The following is a 25405-nucleotide window of genomic DNA, read 5'->3' on the forward strand; positions in this document are numbered from 1 at the left end:
TTCCTAGCTCTGGTTTGAAAAACTCCAGATATTATATTGAGGTCTTGTAGTGTTTCCATGAATCTCCCCGAGTCTTCGGTTGAACTATTGTAATAGCCAAGAGTTTGTCTTAGCCTTGCTGCATTAGCAGTGTTAATGAGGTTGACCCTTCTGTGCATCAGTGATTATCTTCTGCATGAGAAAATTCTAAAAGAATCTAAAGCTGTGTGAAGGACTTGGTGGAGATGCCTGAAAATTATTTATCTGGGGTTGCCTTGCCCTCTTGTATATAGAGATTCTGTTTCATTTAAAAAATGACTTGAAATCTAATGAAATTTTGGTATATACCAATAAATTAGAGAACCATCTGGTAGAAGCCATAAAATTCAAGTTGAGGCTAATGACAGTAACTAGTCTAATATCATGTCAAATTAATCCTAATAATTGCAAAACATTTACTGCAACTTGCTTCTCACAGGTCTCCCACCGAGCCATCTCTCTCCTCTTCAATCTGTTCAAAATTCTGCGGCACGACTAATATTCCACCAGTGTCGTTATGCTCATATTAGCCCTCTCCTCAAGTCACTTCATTGGCTCCCTATCCGTTTCCGCATTCAGTTCAAACTCCTCTTACTGACTTACAAATGCATTCACTCTGCAGCTCCTCAGTACCTCTCCACTCTCATCTCTCCCTACACTCCTCCCCGGGAACTCCGCTCACTGGGCAAATCTCTCTTATCTGCACCCTTCTCCTCCACCGCTAACTCCAGACTCCGTTCCTTCTATCTTGCTGCACCGGATGCCTGGAATAAACTTCCTGAGCCAGTACGCCAAGCCTCATCTCTGGCCAAATCTAGGCTAAAAACCCACCTCTTCGATGCTGCTTTTAACTCCTAAACCTAAACCTTCAACTGTCCCCTATCCCTGATATGCTGTCTGTCCTAACCCTTATCCCTTACTTGTCCTGTCTGTCTGTCATAATTAGATTGTAAGCTCTATTGAGCAGGGGCTATCTCTCCATGTTCAAATGTGAAGCGCTGCGTACTTCCGGTAGCGCTATAGAAATAAGTAGTAGTAGTGAAACTATAAAAAGATGTATTGTGGGGGGGGGGGGGGGGGGGGTTTCAAGTAAATTGCCTTCTCATTCTGTTGATATGGAGTCCTGCATTTCAGATTTTAGCTGACATTTTAGAACATCATTTTAGGACCTGGTTCTGTAAAGTGTTCTGGGTTAAAACCTTGTTGAATCAGGCCCTTTATGTAATGTCTCTGACAGTGTCCTTCCTTTTTATCTGCAGAATTTTATGTGCATCTGATAACATGTGAATTTTATTTGGGAAAAGTAGCTTCATGAGGTTTAATGATGTACTAACAATGTTATGGATTGTGTGACATTTGGCTGGTCAGGATGGCGCTGATTGTAATATTATTTGACTTGCACAGTTCAGTACTCTAAGGGGGAAGTAATCAAGGTGTGGTAAAAGCGAGCCTTTACCATACCTTGATTTATTAGACTCTGCTACTTCGCAAGCAGCATTATTCCAGTGGTCTGGGAGCATCAGGCCTCAAAGCCACTTCCCGATGCTCCCAGACTGTACCATAATGAATGCCAGTGCCGTCCCCCCACCATCATAAGTACATAAGTAGTGCCTTACTGGGAAAAGACCAAAGGTCCATCGAGCCCAGCATCCTGTCCCCGACAGCGGCCAATCCAGGTCAAGGGCACCTGGCGAGCTACCCAAACGTACAAATATTTTATTCAAGTTATTCCCGAAATTGTGGATTTTTCCCTAGTCCATTTAGTAGCGGTCTATGGACTTGTCCTTTAGGAAACCGTCCAACCCCTTTTTAAACTCTGCCAAGCTAACCGCCTTCACTACGTTCTCCAGCAACGAATTCCAGAGTTTAATTACTCGTTGGGTGAAGAAAAAAGTTTCTCCTATTTGTTTTAAATTTACTACACTGTAGTTTCATCGCATGCCCCCTTGTCCTAGTATTTTTGGAAAGCGTGAACAGCCCTCATACAGAAATATGATCATCAGACAGTAGACTAAGGGCACCATTTTTGAGATGGCACCAGCAGGGCAGGATCGACTGAGGGTTGCTCCTACCTGAGACCACTGGACCACTAGGTACAGGGCTGGTAGACCACAGTAGATGGTGGTAGGCCATTTGGGAGGTGGGGGAGCTTGATTGTAGGGGGGATGTGATCAGGGATGGGGCGATTGGAGGAGAAGTGTGATGGGGAGGGGGGAGTACTTGATTGGGGGAGGGGGACAGCACCAGTTCCTTTATGCTATAGCCCTGGAGCTTCAAGGCACAGTGCTCCTGACACAGTAAAATAACCCCAGCTTTTTGCTAGGTTTTTTAAATCTTCATTATTAGTGTATTCAATGGAGTAGAGGATTGACCGAATGGTTAGTGCAGCGGGCTTTGATCCCAGCATCCTGGGTTCGATTCCCACTGCAGCTTCTTATGACCCTGGGCAAGTCACTTAACCCTCCATTGCATCAGGTACAAAAAAAACAAGATTGTGAGATTGTTCTCCACTTTGAACTTGATGGTTAAGCTGATTATACTGTAAATGCCAGAATTAAATTTTATGTCCATACCATGACAGTTGTAATGAGCTACTTAACATTAACATTCTTTTCAATGTTATACATTTCATTACTATGTATCCCATAGTAACCTAAATATACAAGCTGTATTATAGCCCATTAAGTCATGTTAAGGTGCAAATAATGCAATTTAAGGCCCTGACATATATAATTTCCATGGCGTCCCACAGATCAATCCAGAGAGACTTGTAGGTTGTGTCCTTCTACCAGCAGGTGGAGGTAGAGAGAACCTCCGAGGTTTGCTATATGTGGACCTGTGCAGTCAGCTGAACCTCAGTATTCTCTCTATCTAGCAGGTGGAGGGACATCTCTGTGCAGCTCTGGTTTGATCTGGCTACTGGTGTCCTTTGGACCTAGTTTAGCACAGACAGGGGTTGAGTGGCTGTTTGCAGCTTGTGATGTACACCTGGTGGTGTCAGGTCCCTCCTGGTCTCCCCCTACCTTTCTTCTGTCGCCCGGGGCTGTTGGCCTGATCGGGTGTTTCCTTTCTCTTCTGACTAAAAAAAAAAAACGGTAAGAGACTTTTTGTTTAATCATATGGAGGAACTAGACGTTCTGCCGAGTCAGTTTTGGGGCAGGCATTTGTGGAGCATGTCAGCGCCTTCTGAGGCGGCTAAGCGCTGCTCCCGGTGTGGGGGCCGGAGAGCAGCATTTGGAGGAGTTTGAGTCCTGCCACCGTCAACTCTCAGCGGGTGTTCAGCACGACGGGGGTTCCCCTCAGGCGTCCGGTGAGTCGGAAGCGTAGGGGATAGTTTCGGCAGTTTCCTCGGGGCAGTTAGTGCAGCGCGCTTTGGTGGGCGCCATTTTTTCCTCTCATGGACGACCTGCTCCGCACGTGGCCGTTGATAGACAAGAGGCGCAGTGTGCTTCTGTGGCACAGGCTCCGATGGAGGGAAGTGATGTACAGGAAGCAGGGGAGTCCCTTGTAGTTCTTTTTTCCCCGGATTTTGTTTTATGAATGCACAGTGCCTTTCTTTTGAAGAAGTCAGGAGCTTCTCTTCAGGCAGCCCCGTCTCTTCCTCAGGAAACTTCGATTGCTGCAGTCTCTCAGTCTTTCCTGCCAAAACGTCCCTGGGTGGAGATTTTGGATCCCGAGGAGCTATCTGACACAGATGGCCCGGTTTTGTCTCCGGGCTCTCCCTCAGAATCTTTGGATTTGGCAGATGAGGTCAACCTGCCCTCTGAGGAGGGGGATGATTCGACGGCTGCCCGCCTTTTTTGCAGGGAAGAGCTTCCCTCCCTGATTGTTAGGGCTTTTGAGGTTTTGGCCATTACCCCCCTGAATCGTCAGGGGCTACAGTTCCGTTGCCCTCTATTATATCTGGCACCAAATGCCCTCCTCGTTCCTTTCATGTGCATGAGGCCTTGAAGATCCTTATTTCGGCGCAGTGGGATACGCCGGACAGTGGTCTTAAGGTTGATTAGAGCTATGTTGCATCTTTATGCGCTACCTGCTCCTGACTTAGACTTGCTGAAGGTCCCTACGGTGGATTCCTTAATCACAGCAGTCACTAAGAAAACCACTCGCCCTGTGGAGAGTGGCGCGGCACTCAAGGACCCTCAGGATCGTAAGTGGGAGACTTGCTTGAAGCTGTCCTTTGAAGTAGCTGCCCTTTCCTTGCAGGCATCGGTTTGTGGCTCCTATGCGGCGCGGGCATGCTTATCATGGGTACAGAAAGCCTCCTCTCCAGAAGATCTCATGGTTGTTTTGCCAGCCTTGGAGTCCGGTATAGCCTTCTTTGCGGATCTTCTTTATGATCTTTTGAGGGCTTCGACGAAGAAGGTTTCCCTAGCGGTCACCGCGCATCATTATCTTGCCCTTCTTCAACCTTGGCCCAGGGGCCTGCTCTATGCCTTTCCCCCGTGACAATGGTGGGCAGGTTACTGACTCGCTTTGCCAGTCATCCCAGTCGAATGATCCTAGTGGCCCCGGATTGGCGCAGACGACCCTGGTACGCAGATGTGATCAGGCTTCTGTTCGATCGTCCTTTTCTGCTACCAGCGCAGGACGGTCTCCTGCTGCAGAGGCCAGTCACAATGGAGGATCCCTCCCCCTTTGGTCTTACTGCCTGGCCCTTGAAAGAGTGAGGTTGAGAAGAAAAGGGTATCCGGACGCAGTTATCGCTACGATGCTGTAGGCTTGGAAAAGATCCACCTTGATATCTTATGCTAGGGTGTGACGTACCTTCGATTCGTGGTGTGCGAGTTCGAGATTGTCAGCAGCTTCGGCTTTAGTATCAGTTATCCTCGTGTTTCTTTAGGAGGGTGTACAGAAATCACTCTCGTCGAGTTCTCTTAAGGTGCAGGTGGCAACTCTGGCATGTTTTAGAGGCCGGCTTCAGGGGGGTCCATCGCTTCCCACCCTGATGTGGTTCGTTTCTTGAGGGGCGTAAATCATTTGCGCCCTCCTCACGTGCCAGTTCTGCCATACTGGAACCTTAATCTAGTTCTCAAAGCGCTTCAGCGTCCTCCTTTCAAACCCTTATCGGGGATTACGATTAAGGATCTCACCTTGAAAGCGATTTTCCTAGTAGCCATTACTTCCGCTCGGAGAATTTCAGAGTTGCAGGCCCTTTCTTGCAGAGACCCCTTCCTGCATTTTACAGAGGTGGGGGTATCGATTAGGACAGTTCCTTTATTTTTGCCCAAGGTGGTTTCTCGATTCCACTTGGGGCAGTCCCTGCATTTTCCGGCCTTCCGCCGGGAAGATTACCCTGAACAATTCTAGGCTCTTCGCTGCCTCGATGTGAGACGGGCTCTTCTCAGGTATTTGGAGGTAATGAATGAATTTCGTCTTTCTGACCATCTCTTCGTCAGAAAGACGAAGGTACTTATATGAATAAATGGATGTGAAACACTAGCAGGCTTATTTTCAAAAGAGAAGGATGCCCATCTTTTGACACAAATCGGAAGATGGGCGTCCTTCTCACAGGGTCGCCCAGATCAGCATAATCGAAAGCTGATTTTTGGCGTTCCCAACTGCTTTCCGTCGCGGGGATGACTAAAGTTCCCTGGAATGTGTCGGAGACGTAGCGAAGGCGGGACTTGGGTGTGCCTAACACATGGGCGTCCTCAACCCATAATGGGGAAAAAAGGGCTTCCCTGACCATTTGGACAACTTTACCTGGTCCAGTTTTTCTTATGACCAAGGCACAAAAAGGTGCCTGAACTGACCAGATGACCACCAGAGGGAATCGGGAATGGCCTCCCCTTACTCCCCCAGTGGTCACTAACACCCTCCCACCCTCAAAAAAGAACTTTAAAAATCTTTTGTGCCAGCCTCAAATGTCATACTCAGGTCCATCGCAGCAGTATGCAGGTCCCTGGAGCAGTTTTAGTGGGTGCAGTGCACTTCAGGCAGGCGGACCCAGGCCCACCCCCCCCTACCTGTTACACTTGTGGTGATAAATGTGAGCCCTCCAAAACCCACCAGAAACCCACATCTAGATGCCCCCCCTTCACCCATAAGGGCTATAGTAGTGGTGTACAGTTGTAGGTAGTGGATTTTGGGTGGGGGGGGGGGGTTGGGGGGCTCAGCACACAAGGTTAGGGAGCTATGTACCTGGGAGCTTTTTCTGAAGTGCCCCCTAGGGTGCCCGGTTGGTGTCCTGGCATGTCAAGGGGACCAGTGCACTACGAATGCTGGCTCCTCCCATGACCAAAGGGCTTGGATTTGGTCATTTCTGAGATGGGCGTCCTTAGTTTCCTTATCGCTGAAAATCAGAAACGACCAAGTCTAGGGATGACCTAAATGTCAAGATTTGGGCATCCCCAACCGTATTATCGAAACGAAAGATGGACGCCCATCTTCTTTCGATAATACGGGTTTCCCCACCCCTTCGCCGGGACGTCCTGCGAGGATGTCCTCAGGTAAACTTGAGCGCTCCTTTCGATTATGCCCCTCTAGGTTTTAGAAAAGTATTTTTCAAATTATAAAGAAATGTGTTGTGTATATATGAGCTAGAAAAGATGGTCAAAAGACTTTTGTTTATTACAGGAATTCATCTTTCACTCTAAAAAAAAAAAAAAAAATTAGTGTCTTCAGACCATGAAATTGATGGTTCATGGCCTATTTTGTCATAATATAAATACAAAGTTAAGCTAAAGTTCTTATCATCCCAGGCTTTGCTGCCTCTGTCATTATAAAATGTAAAAAGAAAATTGTTTTTGTCCTAAATTTTATGTGCGTCATAGTGTTAGAGCTATATATCAAGTGGACAATTTTCAAAACCCACTCTTGCAAATATTCAAGGAGAAACTGCTCACATAATTTCACTTTGCAGATGAGCTTTGACAGAATCTGAGGGTATAAAAATAGCTGTGGTCTTTGCCTATGCTTTACCTGAAGGCATATTCCATATGAGAGAAACTACATAAAGGCATTTGAAAATAATATCCCTGCATGTACTTTACTTTCTCCATGTCAAGAACTGCCCCTTTCCCCAGGACTAAATATCATCTTGTGAAACTTGGTGGCTGTATGAAGCTGCTGATGGTATAGAGGGAGACACTTTTCAGCCCCAGTAAATTACATGAGTAATTCCTGTTATCTATTTATTTATAGCATTTATACCCCGCTCTTTCCCACTTGATAGCAGGTTCAGTGCGGCTTACAATGTAAGGGTACAAAGTATCACAGAGGTGACGCAATGTTTGGGTACAAAGTATCACAGGGATAGCACAATGTATGGGTACAAAGTGTCATAGAGGTAATACAAGGTATCAAAGGGGTAATACAATGTGTGGGTGTAAAAAGTCACAGAGATAATGCAATTGTATAGAGAAGGACAAGATGAAGAGAAGTGGGGGGAGGATTGAGGCATGTTTAGTGTTAGTAGCGTGGAATTGTGGTCGTAAATTAAATTGGGTCGTTGGGATAGGCTTGTTTGAAGAGGTATGTTTTCAGCAGCTTTCGGAAGCTTAGATGTTCATTTGTCGTTCGTATGAATCTTGGTATGGCATTCCAAAGTTGGCTGCCTATAACGGAGAAGTTGGATGCATAGTAGGTTTTGTATTTGAGACCTTTGCAATCCTCTCTGCTAAATTAGTCATATGTTCTTTTTCACTACTAAGCTATAGAGCAAAGGTGTCCAACCTCAGCCCTCGCCAGGTCAGGTTTTCAGGATTTCCATAATGAATGTGCAAGAGATCTATTTGCATACAATGTGGAAATCCTGAAAACCCAACTGGACTGTGGCCGTCGAGGATCCAGGTTGGACATCCTTGATCAGTGCTTCTGTGTCTTGACATATGTGGAAAGAGAAGCACCCATTTCACCCCTGAGAATTCATCTATATTGTGGGTGAAACTACTAAATTAAACTCTGTCGGGGCAATTCTATAAACTGACGCCTAGAGGTATGCACCTGCGGTGTCTGCAGGTTTTACAGAACACAGTAGCAAAATTGATTTTTGGAAAACTGTATTGGCTCCCTCTAGAGGCCCGATGTAGGATATTTTATGGTAATGCCCCCAAATATTTATTAGCATTGCTGGCTGATCTGCAAGGCTTTGTTCTGTTTCTGTGAGTCTGACGTCCTGCACGTACAACATGCAGGACGTCAGAAACAGAACGAAGCCTTGCGCGGGAAGAAGAGGACCTCGGCTGGCGGGGATTGGGGTCCCCCGCCAGCAAAGGTAGGCGACGACAGCGGTAGCGGGGGAGGGTTGGTGGCGGGAGGGGGGGTTGAGAGAGTCGTCGGCAGGGGGGGTCCAGGGCCAGGCCCCCGTGGCCCCACGTAGCTACGCCACTGCCCTGTGTGCATTAGGCACTAGCCTATAAGGTAGCAGCTAACTGCAAATGGGTTGTGCATGTAGACAGAGTAAGGGGGCCATACTACTACTACTTAACATTTCTAGAGCGCTACTAGGGTTACGCAGCGCTGTAACTTGCTGTCGCAGCTCTGATGTCACTCCGGTATTGGTGAGCTCTCGAGTCTTCTCGAGCCCCACTAGGGCCAGGAAATCACCGAGCACCCCGAATCTTCACCCGCGGCGACCGCCGTTCACCGAGGGTTGAGCCCTCAGCTGCGGGCGGCCAGCAGGACTGCTGGAACCGCGGGGTGACGGCTGGCCTGGCTGGATGTGGGTACAGAGTCCTTGGTGAGCGTGGCTTAGCCGGGCGGCTAGCTGAGCACGGGGAACGGACACAGTCTTTATTGGCAATAGCCAGCAGGATGGCTCGCTGGCCCGAGGAACAAACACAGTCGTCACTGGAAATAGCTAGCAGGACGGCTAGTTGACACGAGGAACAACACAGTCTTCACTGGAGATAGCTAGCAGGACGGCTAGCTGGCACGAGGAACAAACACAGTCTTTACTGGAAATAGCTAGCAGGACGGCTAGCTGGCACGAGGAACAAACACAGTCTTTACTGGAACTAGCTAGCAGGACGGCTAGCTGGCACGAGGAACAAACACAGTCTTTACTGGAAATAGCTAGCAGGACGGCTAGCTGGCACGAGGAACAAACACAGTCTTTACTGGAAATAGCTAGCAGGACGGCTAGCTGGCACGAGGAACAAACACAGTCTTGGAATGTGGCTTCAAACAACAAAACGGAAGCACTGGACCCCTTCCGTGTTCCCGTTTAAATCCCCCGCTCGTCCTGGCTGGGGAACCGCTGGAACCAATCCTCTTCGCCCAGGCCGGCAGCGGGAGCCCGGATTGGTCCTCCCGTCCGATGGGCGGAGTTCCTACGCGGATGCGCCAATCCGGCGCAAGTGGGCGGAGCCTCCTCGCTGGTCCCGCTGTAGCGAGGAGGACGACGACGCCGGCGCCGCCATCTTGGCCGGCGGATCTCCTTCTCCGAGGCCGGCGCTTGCTCTTCTGGATCGCCGGCCTCGGAGCAGCCTGCAGTCGCGGCGATCCCCGTGGCAGCCTTCCCCCGCTGCCCCGCATCCCACGGGCGCCCCAGCCTCGCGCTTCGGCCCGCGGACCGCCAGGTAAGGGCCCGGAACGGGACAGTATCTTCCCCGGATGACCCCTTCTCCCGTGGCCCGGGTTTGGACGGATATCGGGCGTGGAAGGCTTTGACCAATTCTGGGGCATGAACATTAGCCACGGGTTCCCAGGAATTGTCTTCGGGGCCAAAAGATTTCCATGATAACAAATAATGCAGTCTTCCCCGCCGCCACTTTGAGTCGAGAATTTCTCCTACCTCGTACTCCGGGTCCAGGGCCACCTGGAGATCTTCTTCTTGGGCCGGGGGCGGGTGCCACCCGGACCCCCGGAACCGCTTCAATAACGAGATATGGAAGGCGTTATGCACTCGTAGGGTGCCGGGTAACCGCAACCGATACGTTACTGGCCCAATTCGTTCTTGGATTGCATATGGTCCCGCATATCGAGGTCCCAATCTTCGGGAAGAACCTCGGAATCTCAGATGTTTCGTGCTTAACCACACCTTCTGTCCTGGTTGGAGCACGGGAGCGGGCCGCCGATGGCGGTCAGCAAAGATCTTGTCCTTGGTCGCGGTCTTCTGTAATTGTTCCCGAGCCATCTTCCAGACCTTTTGTAGGTCGGCCACGACTTGGTCCCCCGCCGGGGTTATGGCGGTAGCCGGGAACGGCCCTGGATGCCGAGGATGTCGTCCATATACCAGGAAGAACGGGGACTGCCCTGAGGACGAGTGGTCACTTTGGTTATAGGCGAACTCGGCCCAGGGAAGTAGAGAAACCCAGTTATCTTGTCGTTGGTTGACAAAAGCTCGTAAGAATCCTTTCAAGGTTTGATTAATCCTCTCAACCATGCCGTTGGTTTGAGGATGGTAAGCGGATGAAAAATGGTTCTCCACCCCCAAGGCCGTGCACAAAGTTCTCCAGAAGCGGGAGGTAAATTGGGGTCCTCGGTCACTGATGATCCGAGTGGGTAGTCCATGTAGTCGAAAAATGTGGTGAATGAAGGCTTGAGCTAGAGAGGCGGCCGACGGGAGGTTCGCGAATGGAACAAAGTGAGCCATTTTAGAGAACCGATCTATCACAACCCAGATCACGGTATGACCCTGGGAGCGAGGTAAGTCAGTGATAAAGTCCATGGATATCTCCGACCAGGGACTGGTCGGCACGGGCAGTGGCTGTAGGTCTCCCACGGGGGGTCCTCCTACTGGCTTGGTTCGGGCACATACCGGGCACGAGGTAACAAACTGGAGGATGTCTCGTCTCATCTGTGGCCATCGATAATGTCGTGTGATGAATCGGAGTGTCTTTTGGTACCCGAAGTGCCCGGCCCATCTAGACGAGTGCCCCCATTGCAGAACCTCTTTCCGATCGGCGGCCGCCACGAATTTCTGGATCGGTGCAACCTCCCCTGTGGCCGCACTGAGACAAGCGGGGTCTAACATCGGATGAGTCTCCTTAGTCTCTTCTGGTACCTCGAAGGCCCGGGAGAGCGCATCTGCCGGGGTATTCTGGGAGGCCGCCCGGAACACTAATTGAAAATGAAACCTGGCAAAGAATAATGACCACCGAGCCTGTCGGGGATTCAACCGTTGAGCCTCTTGGAGGTATAGGAGGTTCTTATGATCCGTGATGACCGTGAACCGGTGTTCCGCTCCTTCCAGCAAGTGTCTCCACTCCTTCAGTGCTAGTTTCAAAGCCAAGAGTTCTCTATCCCCTACCGTATAATTCCGCTCGGCTGGGGAGAATTTACGTGAAAAGAAGGAGCACGGTTGGCGCCGGCCTTCGGGGTTGATTTGAGAAATGACCGCCCCGGCCCCTAGGGCGGAGCGTCCACCTCTACAATGAAAGGTTTCTCAGGGTCGGGGGTCAACAGAATGGACGCGGACTCAAAAGCCTCTTTTACCCGATGAAAAGCCGCTTGCGCCTCGGGCGGCCAATCCCTGACCCTCGCGTTCTTGTGGGTGAGCGCCGTCAACGGGGTTGTCAACCGGGAGTACTGGGGAATAAATTGGCGATAGTAATTGGCGAAGCCCAGGAATCGTTGTAAGGCCTTCAGGCCCTTCGGTTGAGGCCACTCTCGAATGGCTTGGAGCTTGTCTGGCTCCATCTGTAACCCCCCTGGAAGCAGGATATGCCCTAAAAAGGGTAAGGATCGCTGATGGAAAGCGCACTTACTCAGCTTAGCAAATAGATGGGCTTGACGTAGGCGGTGCAGTACTGCACGAACATGGCCCGGATGCTCCAGGGGGTCCTTAGAGTAAACTAGGATGTCGTCCAGATATACAATCACCGTGGAATTTAGCAAATCCTCTAGTACACAATTGATAAGGCGTTGAAACACCGCAGGGGCATTGCAGAGACCGAACGGCATCACCCGATATTCAAAATGTCCCTCGTGGGTGTTGAAAGCCGTTTTCCATTCGTCCCCGGACCGGATTCGGACTAGATTGTAGGCCCCCCGCAAATCTAACTTCGTGAAGATCTGAGCTCCTTGCAGTCTGTCCAAGAGCTCGGGAATGAGCGGCAGCGGGAACCGATCCTTCACGGTGATGGCATTTAATCCCCGATAGTCAATGCAAGGTCTCGGCGACCCATCCTTCTTGGTAACGAAAAAGAACCCTGCCCCGGCTGGGGATGTAGACGGCTGAATGAACCCTTTCCGTAGGTTCTCATGGATGTATTCTCGCATTGCCTTGAACTCTTCTCGGGACAGTTTGTACAGTCGGCCCCGTGGGGGTACCGTATCCGTCTTCAAATTGATAGCACAGTCAAAAGACCTATGCGGTGGTAGTACCTCCGCCTCCTTGGGATTAAACACATCTGCAAAGTCTCTATAATCCATAGGCAAGGAGCCCAGTTCACCCGGTCCCTCCTCGGGCAACGTATTTAAGGCCGGACAGCTGCCAGCCCGACCCTTACAACAGGTCTCTTGACAGGAATTACCCCACGCTTGAATTCTTCCCCCGGCCCAGTCGATAACCGGGTTGTGGTATCGTAACCATGGCAGTCCCAGAACCACAGGGTGGATGGTCCGGGATAATACTAAGAATTCGGCTTCCTCCCGATGGTTCTCCCCCACTTGCAGTCCCAACATGGGAGTAATCTCAGTGACCGGCTGGGGAAGGGTAGTTCCTTGGATGGAGGTTATCCGCAGCATCGGCCTCCGGGGGAGCGTGGGCCAGCCCATTTGCTGCAGCAGTTCGAGCCCAATAAAATTGCCCCCTGACCCCGAGTCCACCAGGGCTCGGGTCTGAACCGTGGCTTCCTGCCACCGTAAGGTCACCGGTAGGATGATCAGGGTGTCTGGTAGGGGAGCGGAGTGCCCCAAGAACCCTCCCCTCAGGGTGCCTTGGGGAGCGCATTTCCCGGCCGGATGGAACAAGTCCGGAGGAAATGCCCAGCCTTCCCACAATAGAAGCACAGTCCGTTTGACTGTCGTTGCTGTCTTTCGGCGGGAGTCAACCGTTGCCGGCCCATCACCATCGGCTCCTCCCCGGGCTCCGTAGTGTCCCGGTTCCCCTGGCGAGAGGACGGCCCTTTGCTCGTCCGGGAGGTCCCTCGTGCCCACTTCTGCCGCTCCGCCCGGGCTCTGGCTCGCTCCTGGAATCGGGTGTCCACCCGTATACAGAGTGATATGAGGGCATCCAATTGTCCGGGAATCTCCCGTCCCGCCAATTCATCCTTGATTCGTTCTTGTAATCCCTCCATAAAAATGGCCATCAAGGACTCCGGATTCCAACGCAGCTCCGTGGCTAAGGTACGGAACCGGATGGCATAATCGGCCACCGTACCTTCTCCCTGATGAATCCGGAGCAGTTCCGATGCCACGGAGGAAGGTCTTCCCGGAAGGTCGAACACCATCCGGAACCGGCGCTGAAATTCGCTATAATCATCCAAAATGGGGTCATGTTGTTCGTTCAGGGGGGCCACCCAGTCCTGGGCTTTTCCTTCACAAAGGCCCATAATGTAGCCCACCTTACTTTGGTCCGAGGCAAAGGCCTCCGGTTGCATCCGGAAGGCCAGGTTACACTGGTTGAGGAACCCCCGACAACCTCCCGGGGTCCCATCGTATCGTGCTGGTTCAGGGAACCGAGGTCCCACGCGGAACCCTCCCATACGGGGAGCCGCTGCGACCCCTTGGACCGCAGCGGCCTGGTTCTGTACCTGAAGCGTGGAGAGCTGAGAACATACATTCTGGAGCGCCCCAGACAGGGCATTGAGCTGTTCCTGTTGCTGCTGGAGAACCTTGGCCAGGTCCCGTAGATCAGGTTGCGTCGGCGAGCTCATGGCTTCTGTTTTCTGTCGCAGCTCTGATGTCACTCCGGTATTGGTGAGCTCTCGAGTCTTCCCGAGCCCCACTAGGGCCAGGAAATCACCGAGCACCCCGAATCTTCACCCGCGGCGACCGCCGTTCACCGAGGGTTGAGCCCTCAGCTGCGGGCGGCCAGCAGGACTGCTGGAACCGCGGGGTGACGGCTGGCCTGGCTGGATGTGGGTACAGAGTCCTTGGTGAGCGTGGCTTAGCCGGGCGGCTAGCTGAGCACGGGGAACGGACACAGTCTTTATTGGCAATAGCCAGCAGGATGGCTCGCTGGCCCGAGGAACAAACACAGTCGTCACTGGAAATAGCTAGCAGGACGGCTAGTTGACACGAGGAACAACACAGTCTTCACTGGAGATAGCTAGCAGGACGGCTAGCTGGCACGAGGAACAAACACAGTCTTTACTGGAAATAGCTAGCAGGACGGCTAGCTGGCACGAGGAACAAACACAGTCTTTACTGGAACTAGCTAGCAGGACGGCTAGCTGGCACGAGGAACAAACACAGTCTTTACTGGAAATAGCTAGCAGGACGGCTAGCTGGCACGAGGAACAAACACAGTCTTGGAATGTGGCTTCAAACAACAAAACGGAAGCACTGGACCCCTTCCGTGTTCCCGTTTAAATCCCCCGCTCGTCCTGGCTGGGGAACCGCTGGAACCAATCCTCTTCGCCCAGGCCGGCAGCGGGAGCCCGGATTGGTCCTCCCGTCCGATGGGCGGAGTTCCTATGCGGATGCGCCAATCCGGAGCAAGTGGGCGGAGCCTCCTCGCTGGTCCCGCTGTAGCGAGGAGGACGACGACGCCGGCGCCGCCATCTTGGCCGGCGGATCTCCTTCTCCGAGGCCGGCGCTTGCTCTTCTGGATCGCCGGCCTCGGAGCAGCCTGCAGTCGCGGCGATCCCCGTGGCAGCCTTCCCCCGCTGCCCCGCATCCCACGGGCGCCCCAGCCTCGCGCTTCGGCCCGCGGACCGCCAGGTAAGGGCCCGGAACGGGACACTTGCCATGGGCAAGTCTCCCAGTTACATGCATAATTTATAGCATATTATAAAACGCACAACTCCTGGCACACTGAGGCACGCCAACTTATACCTTCCATTGATATGATGTACCTAAACATGGGCATGCCAATGCCGACCTATGCTAGTATTCTAGAACAGAATCTTGGCACCAAGGGGGATTCTATATCTGGCACCTAAAAAAACAAAACCACACAGAAAACATTTTCGCCTAAGTGTATTCTATAAGTGGCACCTAAATTTAGGCTTAGTTGATTCCCCAGCACCTAAAACTACATGTGTCCATTTACACCAATGAAAAATGGCATAAATCCCAGTGCGTAGATTTAGGCGCAGAGGGCCATATTCTATAACTGTGTAAATTTTGGAACGCCCATGAAACGCCCATAACCACACCCCTTTGTGCGTGTTAGAAGTTAGGCACAGTGCATTACAGAATACATTTAGTGAGTTGTGCGTGTAAATTCTAATTATTGCTGATTAGTGCTCATTATTGCTTGTTAAGTGCTGTTATCAATGCTAATTAGCTTGTTAAGCTAATTAAGTTACGTGCGTTGTTATAGAATCCACCTGGATTTCGGTGTGGATCTCTAGACACGCTCTATAGAATCCGGGGGTAAGCGCATGGCATTGAGGCATTGGGAATTTATAGAAGTGCCTCACATATGAGCCTAAGTTCTGTAGAGAATTTCTCTTTACAAGAGTTGAGTATTCCATTAGGAATAGAGGCTGTGAAAGGAAAGGATATTGGATTTAGTTCACACCTTTTCAGTAGTAGCTCAAGGCAAGTTACATTCAGGCAAGTGATCTAGAAACAGATTTAGTTGTCCACTGTATAAATGACGTAGGGGAGGGAAATGAAACTTCTGTTATAGTTTGCACAAAAGTTCTCTTTTCTCCGTACACTAATTCCCTTGATGCTCTAATGTCCTCGCATAGCTTTTAGTACCATTTTTTATGATGATGACTCTACACTAGAAATTTCACCAAGATTCCAGTCCCAAATTCAGGCTTCTTGTCTGACATCTCTGCCTGGGTGTCATACCTAAACTTTACACTTAATATGGCCAAGAGAGAACGCCTTATCTTTCTCCCCAAGCCTACTTTTTCCTCTTCTCTCCTCCTCCATCTCTGTGTATGGCCCTCTCATCCTTCCAGTTCTCTTGGCTTGTAGTCTCAGGTTAGCTTTGAATATTCGCTCTCCTTCTGTATGCACATCCCAAAACACTGCTAAAGTATTTTGATTCTTCCTTTTCAGTATTGCTAAAATCCATCTCTTTCTTTGTGAGCATGCTGCCAGCTATGTGTACACTCTCATTGCCTCCCACATAGATTATTGCAACCTACTTCTCATGGGTTTCTATGGAACCGTCTTTCCCTATTGCAGTCTCTTCAAAATGCAGCTGCCTGACTTATCTTCCTTCAGTGTTGATACGGCTCTCTTTTCAAGTCATTACATTGGCTTCTTATATAACTTCCACATATACTTCAAACTTCTATTGCTCACCTACAAATTCATTAATTCTTCAACAGATCATTAGTTAAACTTCTCTTCTCTCTCCCTACACTTTCCTCGTGAACTCCATTCACCTGACACGTAAATCTTATTTGTGTCCTTCTCCTCCATTGATAACGTTTGTCTCTCCTTTTTCAACCTTGCTGCAGTGTTTGCCTGGAACAGATTTTGTGAGTCAGTGTATCATGTGCTGTCTCAATCCATTTACATTGCAACCACTGTTCTATATACAGTGATACCTCGGTTTTCGTCGATAATCCGTCTGAAAACAATCGGTGAAATCCGAAACCGACGAAAACCGAGGCAATGTGTAGGATCATCAGGGAAAGGCTCAAACCCTTCAAAATCTCTCTCATGCACATATCCTGGGCAAAAACAACGCCACACTGAGCAGGAGAACCCGTGGGTCGCCCTTTGTTTTGGCAAAATTAGCAGCGAGGTCACATGGGCACGCCGACGAAATCCGAGGCAACCGACAAAATCCATGACAAATTTTTCGTGAAAGAAATCGACGAAAACCAAAACCAACAATAGCCGAAGTCAACGAAAACCGAGGTATTACTGTAATACATTTTCCTGGAATTTCTTGTTTGTCGTATATGTGTCTTCACTTGATTGTAAAGTCTGTTGAACAGAAACTGTCTGTTACATGTGTCTTTACAGTGCTGTGTATGCCTGGTGGCACTTTAGAAATTAGTAGTAGTTACTGAGGATGGTTTTACTGCTGTAATGTCTTTCTATATACATTAACTACTTGAACAAAATCATTATGCATTTATATCTATGTCTAGCAACATCTTCCAATTCTCTAGGCCAGAGGTGAGGAACCACGGTCCTCAAGGGTCACAACCCAGTCGGATCTTCAAGGTTTTCACAATGAATATGCATGATATTGATTTGCATGTAGTGCTTTCATTGTATGCAAATAGACCTCATACATATTTTTCTCCGAGGACAAGCAGGCTGCTTGTTCTCACTGATGGGTTGACGTCCTCGGCAGCCCCCTCCATCGGAAAGTTTACTAGCAAAGGCCTTTGCTAGTCCTCGCGCGCCCATGCGCACCGCGCATGCGCGGCCGTCTTCCCGCCCGAAACCGGCTCGAGCCGGCCAGTCTTCTTTCGTCCGCACTCGGTACAGTCGTGTTACGCCGTTCGTGCCCCAGAGAGTCGACCTCGCGCGTCCTTTTCGACGTGTTTTTGTCCTTTTTTTCCTTGAGAAAAGTTCGGGAAGCGCTCCGGTAGTATTCCGGAAGACCCTTTCGGGTTTTCTGCCCTTCCCGTATTTCTTAGTTTTTGCCCCGTAAGTTTTCTTTCATTGTCGGGGTAGGCCTCTTTTGGCCTCGGTCGAGATTTTTCTCCCTCTAAATTTTGGTGCTTCAATTTTCGCCATTTCGGCTTTTGATTTCGCCGGCGTGATTTTTCCGCCCATGACATCGAAGCCTTCCAGCGGCTTCAAGAAGTGCACCCAGTGCGCCCGGGTAATCTCGCTCACTGATAGGCACTCTGCGTGTCTTCAGTGTCTAGGGGCCCAGCACCGCCCTCAGAACTGCAGTCTGTGTTCCCTGTTACAAAGGCGGACTCAGGTAGCGAGATTAGCCCAGTGGAACGTTTTGTTCTCGGGCTCTTCGTCGGCATCGGCACCGGAGGCATCGAGTGCATCGACGTCGTCAGCGTCCGGACCATCTTCCTTGGCTGCCGCTCCATCGACTGCATCGAGGCATCGGACCTCTGCATCGGCGCCGAGGCATCGGGCGACTGTATCGACGTCGGTGGTACCGAGACTTCGTCTGCTGATGTCGTCGGACGGAGGTGCATCGTCAGGAGTGCAGGTGAGGGCTGTCCATTCCCCTGCTGGTGGCGGTGAGCCTTCGGGTGGGTCTCCTCCTACCCTGAGGGCTCCTGCGGTACAGCCCCCCCGGGATCGACCCTCTTCGGTCTCGGCCCCGAGGAAGCGACGGATGGATTCTACGTCCTCCTTGTCGGTGCCGGGGAGCTCCGGTGACATGCTTCGGAAGAAGTCGAAGAAGCATCGACACCGGTCTCCTCCCCGCGTCGGCACCGAGAGCTCTGGGTCGCCGAGGGATTCGGCACCCAGCAGGCATCGGCACCGAGAGGACCGCTCACCCTCTGTTCAGGAGGTGTCGATGCGCTCCACTCTGGACAGCCCGGAACAGCCTCCTCGCCCGGAACAGGTTCTGGCGTCGACGCCTGCATCGACCTCTCAGCCTTTCTCTGCAGCCGCTCTAAACGAGAGCCTCCGGGCCGTTCTCCCAGAGATTCTGGGAGAGCTGTTGCGCCCTACCCCTCCGGTACCGGCGGTGCTTGCGCCTCCGGTACCGTCGAGCGTGGCGCCGGCTGGCCCATCGCCCAGGTTGAGGTCCCCGACGTCGGTACCCGCGTGCGGTGCCGACCGCGGCCACCTCCCAGGAAGGCTCCCCGACTACGTCGGCGGAGGGAGCTTCGCCGATGCGGGCGAGGGGAGTCTACCTCTCGACGCCCCCACCGTGGACGGGGTTCCACCGAGTCGAGCAGGGCGAGGTTGCAGACACAGGTCCGTGAACTTGTGTCTGACACCGAGGGTGAGGCCTCGTGGGAGGAAGAGGAGGACCCCAGATATTTCTCTGACGAGGAGTCTGAGGGTCTTCCTTCTGATCCTACTCCCTCTCCTGAAAGACAACTTTCTCCTCCCGAGAGTCTGTCTTTTGCTTCCTTTGTCCGGGAGATGTCTACGGCCATCCCCTTCCCGGTGGTTGTGGAGGACGAGCCCAGGGCTGAAATGTTTGAGCTCCTGGACTATCCTTCTCCACCTAAGGAAGCGTCCACTGTTCCCTTGCACCATGTCCTGAAAAAGATATTGCTTGCGAACTGGACCAAGCCACTAAGTAATCCCCACATTCCCAAGAAGATCGAGTCCCAGTACCGGATCCATGGGGACCCAGAGCTGATGCGCACCCAGTTGCCTCATGACTGGAGTTGTGGATTTGGCCCTAAAGAAGGCTAAGAGTTCTAGGGAGCATGCTTCGGCGCCCCCGGGCAAAGACCCTAGAACCTTAGACTCCTTTGGGAGGAAGGCCTACCATTCTTCTATGCTCGTGGCCAAGATCCAGTCTTACCAGCTCTACACGAGCATACACATGCGGAACAATGTGCGGCAGTTGGCGGGCTTGGTTGATGCTCTTCCCCCTGAGCAAGCCAAGCCTTTTCAGGAGGTGGTCAGGCAGCTGAAGGCGTGCAGAAAATTCCTGGCCAGAGGAGTTTATGACACTTTTGATGTTGCGTCCAGGGCCGCTGCTCAAGGTGTGGTGATGCGCAGGCTCTCATGGCTGCGTGCCGCCGACCTGGAGAATAGACTCCAACAGCGGATTGCGGACTCGCCTTGCCGTGCGGACAACATTTTTGGAGAAAAAGTCGAGCAGGTGGTAGAGTCTCTCCACCAGCGGGACACCGCATTCGACAAGTTCTCCCGCCGGCAGCCTTCAGCCTCTACCTCTACAGGTAGAAGATTTTTCGGGGGAAGGAAGACTGGTCCCTATGCTTCTGGTAAGCGTAGGTACAATCCTCCTTCCCGACAGCCTGCAGCCCAGGCTAAGCCCCAGCGCGCTCGCTCTCGTCAGCAGCGTGCGCCTCAGCAAGGCCCAGCGGCTCCCCAGCAAAAGCAAGGGGCGAGTTTTTGACTGGCTCCAGCAGAGCATAGCCGACATCCAAGTGTCAGTGCCGGGCGACCTGCCGGTCGGGGGGAGGTTGAAAGCTTTTCACCAAAGGTGGCCTCTCACAACCTCCGACCAGTGGGTTCTGCAAATAGTCCGGCAAGGATACACCCTCAATTTGGCCTCAAAACCTCCAAATTGTCCACCGGGAGCTCAGTCTTACAGCTTCCAGCACAAGCAGGTACTTGCAGAGGAACTCTCCGCCCTTCTCAGCGCCAATGCGGTCGAGCCCGTGCCATCCGGGCAAGAAGGGCTGGGATTCTATTCCAGGTACTTCCTTGTGGAAAAGAAAACAGGGGGGATGCGTCCCATCCTAGACCTAAGGGCCCTGAACAAATATCTCTTAAAAGAAAAGTTCAGGATGCTTTCCCTGGGCACCCTTCTCCCCATGATTCAGCAAAACGATTGGCTATGCTCTCTGGACTTGAAGGATGCCTAAACACACATCCCGATACTGCCAGCTCACAGACAGTATCTGCGATTTCAGTTGGGCACACGCCACTTCCAGTACTGTGTGCTACCCTTTGGGCTCGCCTCTGCTCCCAGGGTGTTCACGAAGTGCCTAGCTGTGGTAGCAGCGGCACTTCGCAGGCTGGGGGTGCACGTGTTCCCATATCTCGACGATTGGCTGGTGAAGAACACATCCGAGGCAGGAGCCCTGCAGTCCATGCAGATGACTATTCGCCTCCTGGAGCTACTGGGGTTTGTGATAAATTACCCAAAGTCCCATCTTCTCCCAGTGCAGAAACTCGAATTCATAGGAGCCCTGCTGGATTCTCGGACTGCTCGCGCCTATCTCCCAGAGGCGAGAGCCAACAACTTGTTGTCCCTCGTCTCGCGGGTGCGTGCGTCCCAGCAGATCACAGCTCGGCAGATGTTGAGATTGCTGGGCCACATGGCCTCCACAGTTCATGTGACTCCCATGGCCCGACCTTCACATGCGATCTGCTCAATGGACCCTAGCCTCCCAGTGGTATCAGGCCGCTGGGGGACTAGAGGACGTGATCCACCTGTCCACGAGTTTTCTCAAATCCCTGTATTGGTGGACGATTTGCTCCAATTTGACTCTGGGACGTCCCTTCCAAATTCCTCAGCCGCAAAAAGTGCTGACCACGGATGCGTCTCTCCTGGGATGGGGAGCTCATGTCGATGGGCTTCACACCCAAGGAAGTTGGTCCCTCCAAGAACGCGATCTACAGATCAATCTTCTGGAGTTGCGAGCGATCTGGAACGCTCTGAAGGCTTTCAGAAATCGGCTGTCCCACCAAATTATCCAAATTCAGACAGACAACCAGGTTGCCATGTACTATGTCAACAAGCAGGGGGGCACCGGATCTCGCCCCCTGTGTCAGGAAGCCGTCAGCATGTGGCTCTGGGCTCGCCGTCTCGGCATGGTGCTCCAAGCCACATATCTGGCAGGCGTAAGCAACAGTCTGGCCGACAGGTTGAGCAGGATTATGCAACCTCACGAGTGGTCGCTCAGTTCCAGGGTAGTGCGACAGATCTTCCAAGCGTGGGGCACCCCCTTGGTGGATCTCTTCGCATCTCGAGCGAACCACAAAGTCCCTCAGTTCTGTTCCAGGCTTCAGGCCTCCGGCAGACTAGCATCGGATGCCTTCCTCCTGGATTGGGGGGAGGGCCTGCTGTATGCTTATCCTCCCATCCCTCTGGTGGGGAAGACTTTGTTGAAACTCAAGCAAGACCGAGGCACCATGATTCTGATTGCTCCTTTTTGGCCGCGTCAGATCTGGTTCCCCCTTCTTCTGGAGTTATCCTCCGAAGAACCGTGGAGATTGGAGTGTTTTCCAACCCTCATCACACAGGACGAGGGGGCGCTTCTGCATCCCAACCTCCAGTCTCTGGCTCTCACGGCCTGGATGTTGAGGGCGTAGACTTTGCCTCTTTGGGTCTGTCAGAGGGTGTCTCCCGCATCTTGCTTGCTTCCAGGAAAGACTCCACTAAGAGAAGTTACTTCTTCCATTGGAGGAGGTTTGCCGTCTGGTGTGACAGCAAGGCCCTAGATCCTCGCTCTTGTCCTACACAGACCCTGCTTGAATACCTTCTGCACTTGTCTGAGTCTGGCCTCAAGACCAACTCTGTAAGAGTTCACCTTAGTGCAATCAGTGCATACCATTACCGTGTGGAAGGTAAGCCGATCTCAGGACAGCCTTTAGTTGTTCGCTTCATGAGAGGTTTGCTTTTGTCAAAGCCCCCTGTCAAGCCTCCTACAGTGTCATGGGATCTCAATGTCGTTCTCACCCAGCTGATGAAACCTCCTTTTGAGCCACTGAATTCCTGCCATCTGAAGTACTTGACCTGGAAGGTCATTTTCTTGGTGGCAGTTACTTCAGCTCGTAGAGTCAGTGAGCTTCAGGCCCTGGTAGCCCAGGCCCCTTACACCAAATTTCATCATAACAGAGTAGTCCTCCGCACTCACCCTAAGTTCTTGCCAAAGGTTGTGTCGGAGTTCCATCTGAACCAGTCAATTGTCTTGCCAACATTCTTTCCCCGTCCTCATTCCTGCCCTGCTGAACGTCAGCTGCACACATTGGACTGCAAGAGAGCATTGGCCTTCTACCTGGAGCGGACACAGCCCCACAGACAGTCCGCCCAATTGTTTGTTTCTTTTGATCCCAATAGGAGGGGAGTGGCTGTAGGGAAACGCACCATATCCAATTGGCTAGCAGATTGCATTTCCTTCACTTACGCCCAGGCGGGGCTGGCTCTTGAGGGTCATGTCACGGCTCATAATGTTAGAGCCATGGCTGCGTCGGTAGCCCACTTGAAGTCAGCCTCCATTGAAGAAATTTGCAAAGCTGCGACGTGGTCATCTGTCCACACATTCACATCTCATTACTGCCTGCAGCAGGATACCCGACGCGACAGTCGGTTCGGGCAGTCAGTTCTTCAGAACCTGTTTGGGCTTTAGGATCCAACTCCACCCCCCGAGGGCCCTGTTGTTCTGTTCCAGGCTGCACTCTCAGTTAGTTGGTAAATTTTTTAGGTCAATCTCAGTTATGTCCTCGCCGTTGCGAGGCCCAATTGACCATGGTTGTTGTTTTGAGTGAGCCTGGGGGCTAGGGATACCCCATCAGTGAGAACAAGCAGCCTGCTTGTCATCGGAGAAAGCGAATGCTACATACCTGTAGAAGGTATTCTCCGAGGACAGCAGGCTGATTGTTCTCACAAACCCGCCCGCCTCCCCTTTGGAGTTGAGTCTTCCCTTGAAGTGTATTGTTTTGCTACATACTGGACTGGCCGGCTCGAGCCGGTTTCGGGCGGGAAGACGGCCGCGCATGGGCGCGCGAGGACTAGCAAAGGCCTTTGCTAGTAAACTTTCCGATGGAGGGGGCTGCCGAGGACGTCAACCCATCAGTGAGAACAATCAGCCTGCTGTCCTCGGAGAATACCTTCTACAGGTATGTAGCATTCGCTATTGTGGAAATTTGGGTTGTGGCCCTCAAGGACCATGGTTGCCCACCCCTGCTCTAGGCTGATACTTGCTTTCTTCTTATTCTTTTTCTAGACGTTCTTATAATATAGCTTTTGACCTCCTCCTTTCATCATTTCCCTTTCTTAAGTTCACCATAAAGGATAAGGTTTGGGATTCCACGCTCAGGCAGATAGGCAACATGGCCTGTCAGTTGTTGTAAGCCCCTCAGTACAGGACATTCAGCTGTTCACAATACCTAAGTGTTTGGAACGCAGGTCTTGATATTTAATTTCCTGAATCTGCTGGAGATATGTAACAGACTTGTTTTTATTGTTGTTGTTGTTACACTTGTACCCCACGCTTTCCCACTCATAGCAGGTTCAATGCGGCTTACATCTCTATATATAAAAGGCACCTCCAAAGTTCTAATGAAGCATCAGCCAGAAGTTTGAAGCGGTTTCCCCATGAGTGTCTGCCCCGCCCTCGCATCACAACGTGATGACATCGAGGGCGGAGCAATGACACTTGACGAATCGCGATCTCCTCCTACACATCGGCGGCCATTTTCAACAGGCAACTGGCATCACGGAGCGACAGCCGCGGCCAGGCAGGAACGTGGATCTTTCCTGCCTGCCAGGAACTTTTTTGTCAAAAACAACCGCAGTGCATGAAGGAGGGGCAGGTGAAACAGCAGGGTCGCTAGACATGGGTGTCTGCAGGGGGGCAGGGTGAGACCAGGGTCGCTGGCATGGGTGGCTGCAGGGGGGGGGCAGGGGGACAGGAGGGTCGCCGCTGCACATAGGTGGCTGCAATGGGGCAGGGGGACAGGAGCCTCCACGCTACACATAGGTGCCTGCAAGGGGGCAGGGGGATAGGAGAGTTGCAGGACATGGGTGGCTGCAAGGGGGCAGGAGGAGAGGACGGTCGCACGACATGGGTGGCTGCAGGGGGGTTAGGGGGACAGCAGGGTGACTGGAGGGGGTTAGGGGGACAGCAGGGTCGCTGGCCATGGGTGGCTGCAGGGGGGGGGCCGGGGGAGAGGAGGGTCGCTGGACAGCAAAACCTTGCTAGCGCCCGTTTCATTTCTCACAGAAACGGGCATTTTTTACTAGTATTATATACAGGTACTTATTTGTACCTGGGGCAATGGAGGGTTAAGTGACTTGCCCAGAGTCACAAGAAGCTGCCTGTGCCTGCAGTGGGAATCGAACCCAGTTCCCCAGGACCAAAGTCCACCACGCTATCCACTAGGCCACTCCTCCTATGTAGGGCTGGTGTTTCTATAGAATGCAGTGTGCAGTTACCACTACAGTACAGTCAGTCACCACCTTAAGTTGCTGTAATGATACTGTGCTGATACCAAAGTTGTTTTGATAACCTTCCTGACACTTTAGATGCTAACTGGGTGTGATATGCAATATCTGCATTTATTAATGTTATAACTAGAAGCTGTGTTTGCCAAATATATAAAGTATCAACTCGCTGGAGGGGTTTTGCTTCTATAAAACGTTCAAGTATGGTGTCACTACCTGCATTTTTAATCTACATAAGTACATATAAGTACATAAGTAGTGCCATACTGGGAAAGACCAAAGGTCCATCTAGCCCAGCATCCTGTCACCGACAGTGGCCAATCCAGGTCAAGGGCACCTGGCACGCTCCCCAAACGTAAAAACATTCCAGACAAGTTATACCTAAAAATGAGGAATTTTTCCAGTCCATTTAATAGCGGTCTATGGACTTGTCCTTTAGGAATCTATCTAACCCCTTTTTAAACTCCGTCAAGCTAACCGCCCGTACCACGTTCTCCGGCAATGAATTCCAGAGTCTAATTACACGTTGGGTGAAGAAAAATTTTCTCCGATTCGTTTTAAATTTACCACACTGTAGCTTCAACTCATGCCCTCTAGTCCTAG

At 51.6% G+C, this 25405-nt stretch overlaps 1 protein-coding gene across 1 annotated transcript in view; it reads left to right on the forward strand.

Annotated features, from left to right (window-relative positions):
• The window catches only part of HSPBAP1 (HSPB1 associated protein 1), a 150936-nt gene that overhangs the window by 95785 nt on the left and 29746 nt on the right, over positions 1–25405 (forward strand). The gene's annotated exons all lie outside the window — the stretch shown is intronic.

Source organism: Microcaecilia unicolor, chromosome 7 (genome assembly GCF_901765095.1).
Source record: "Microcaecilia unicolor chromosome 7, aMicUni1.1, whole genome shotgun sequence".
NCBI lineage: Eukaryota > Metazoa > Chordata > Amphibia > Gymnophiona > Siphonopidae > Microcaecilia > Microcaecilia unicolor.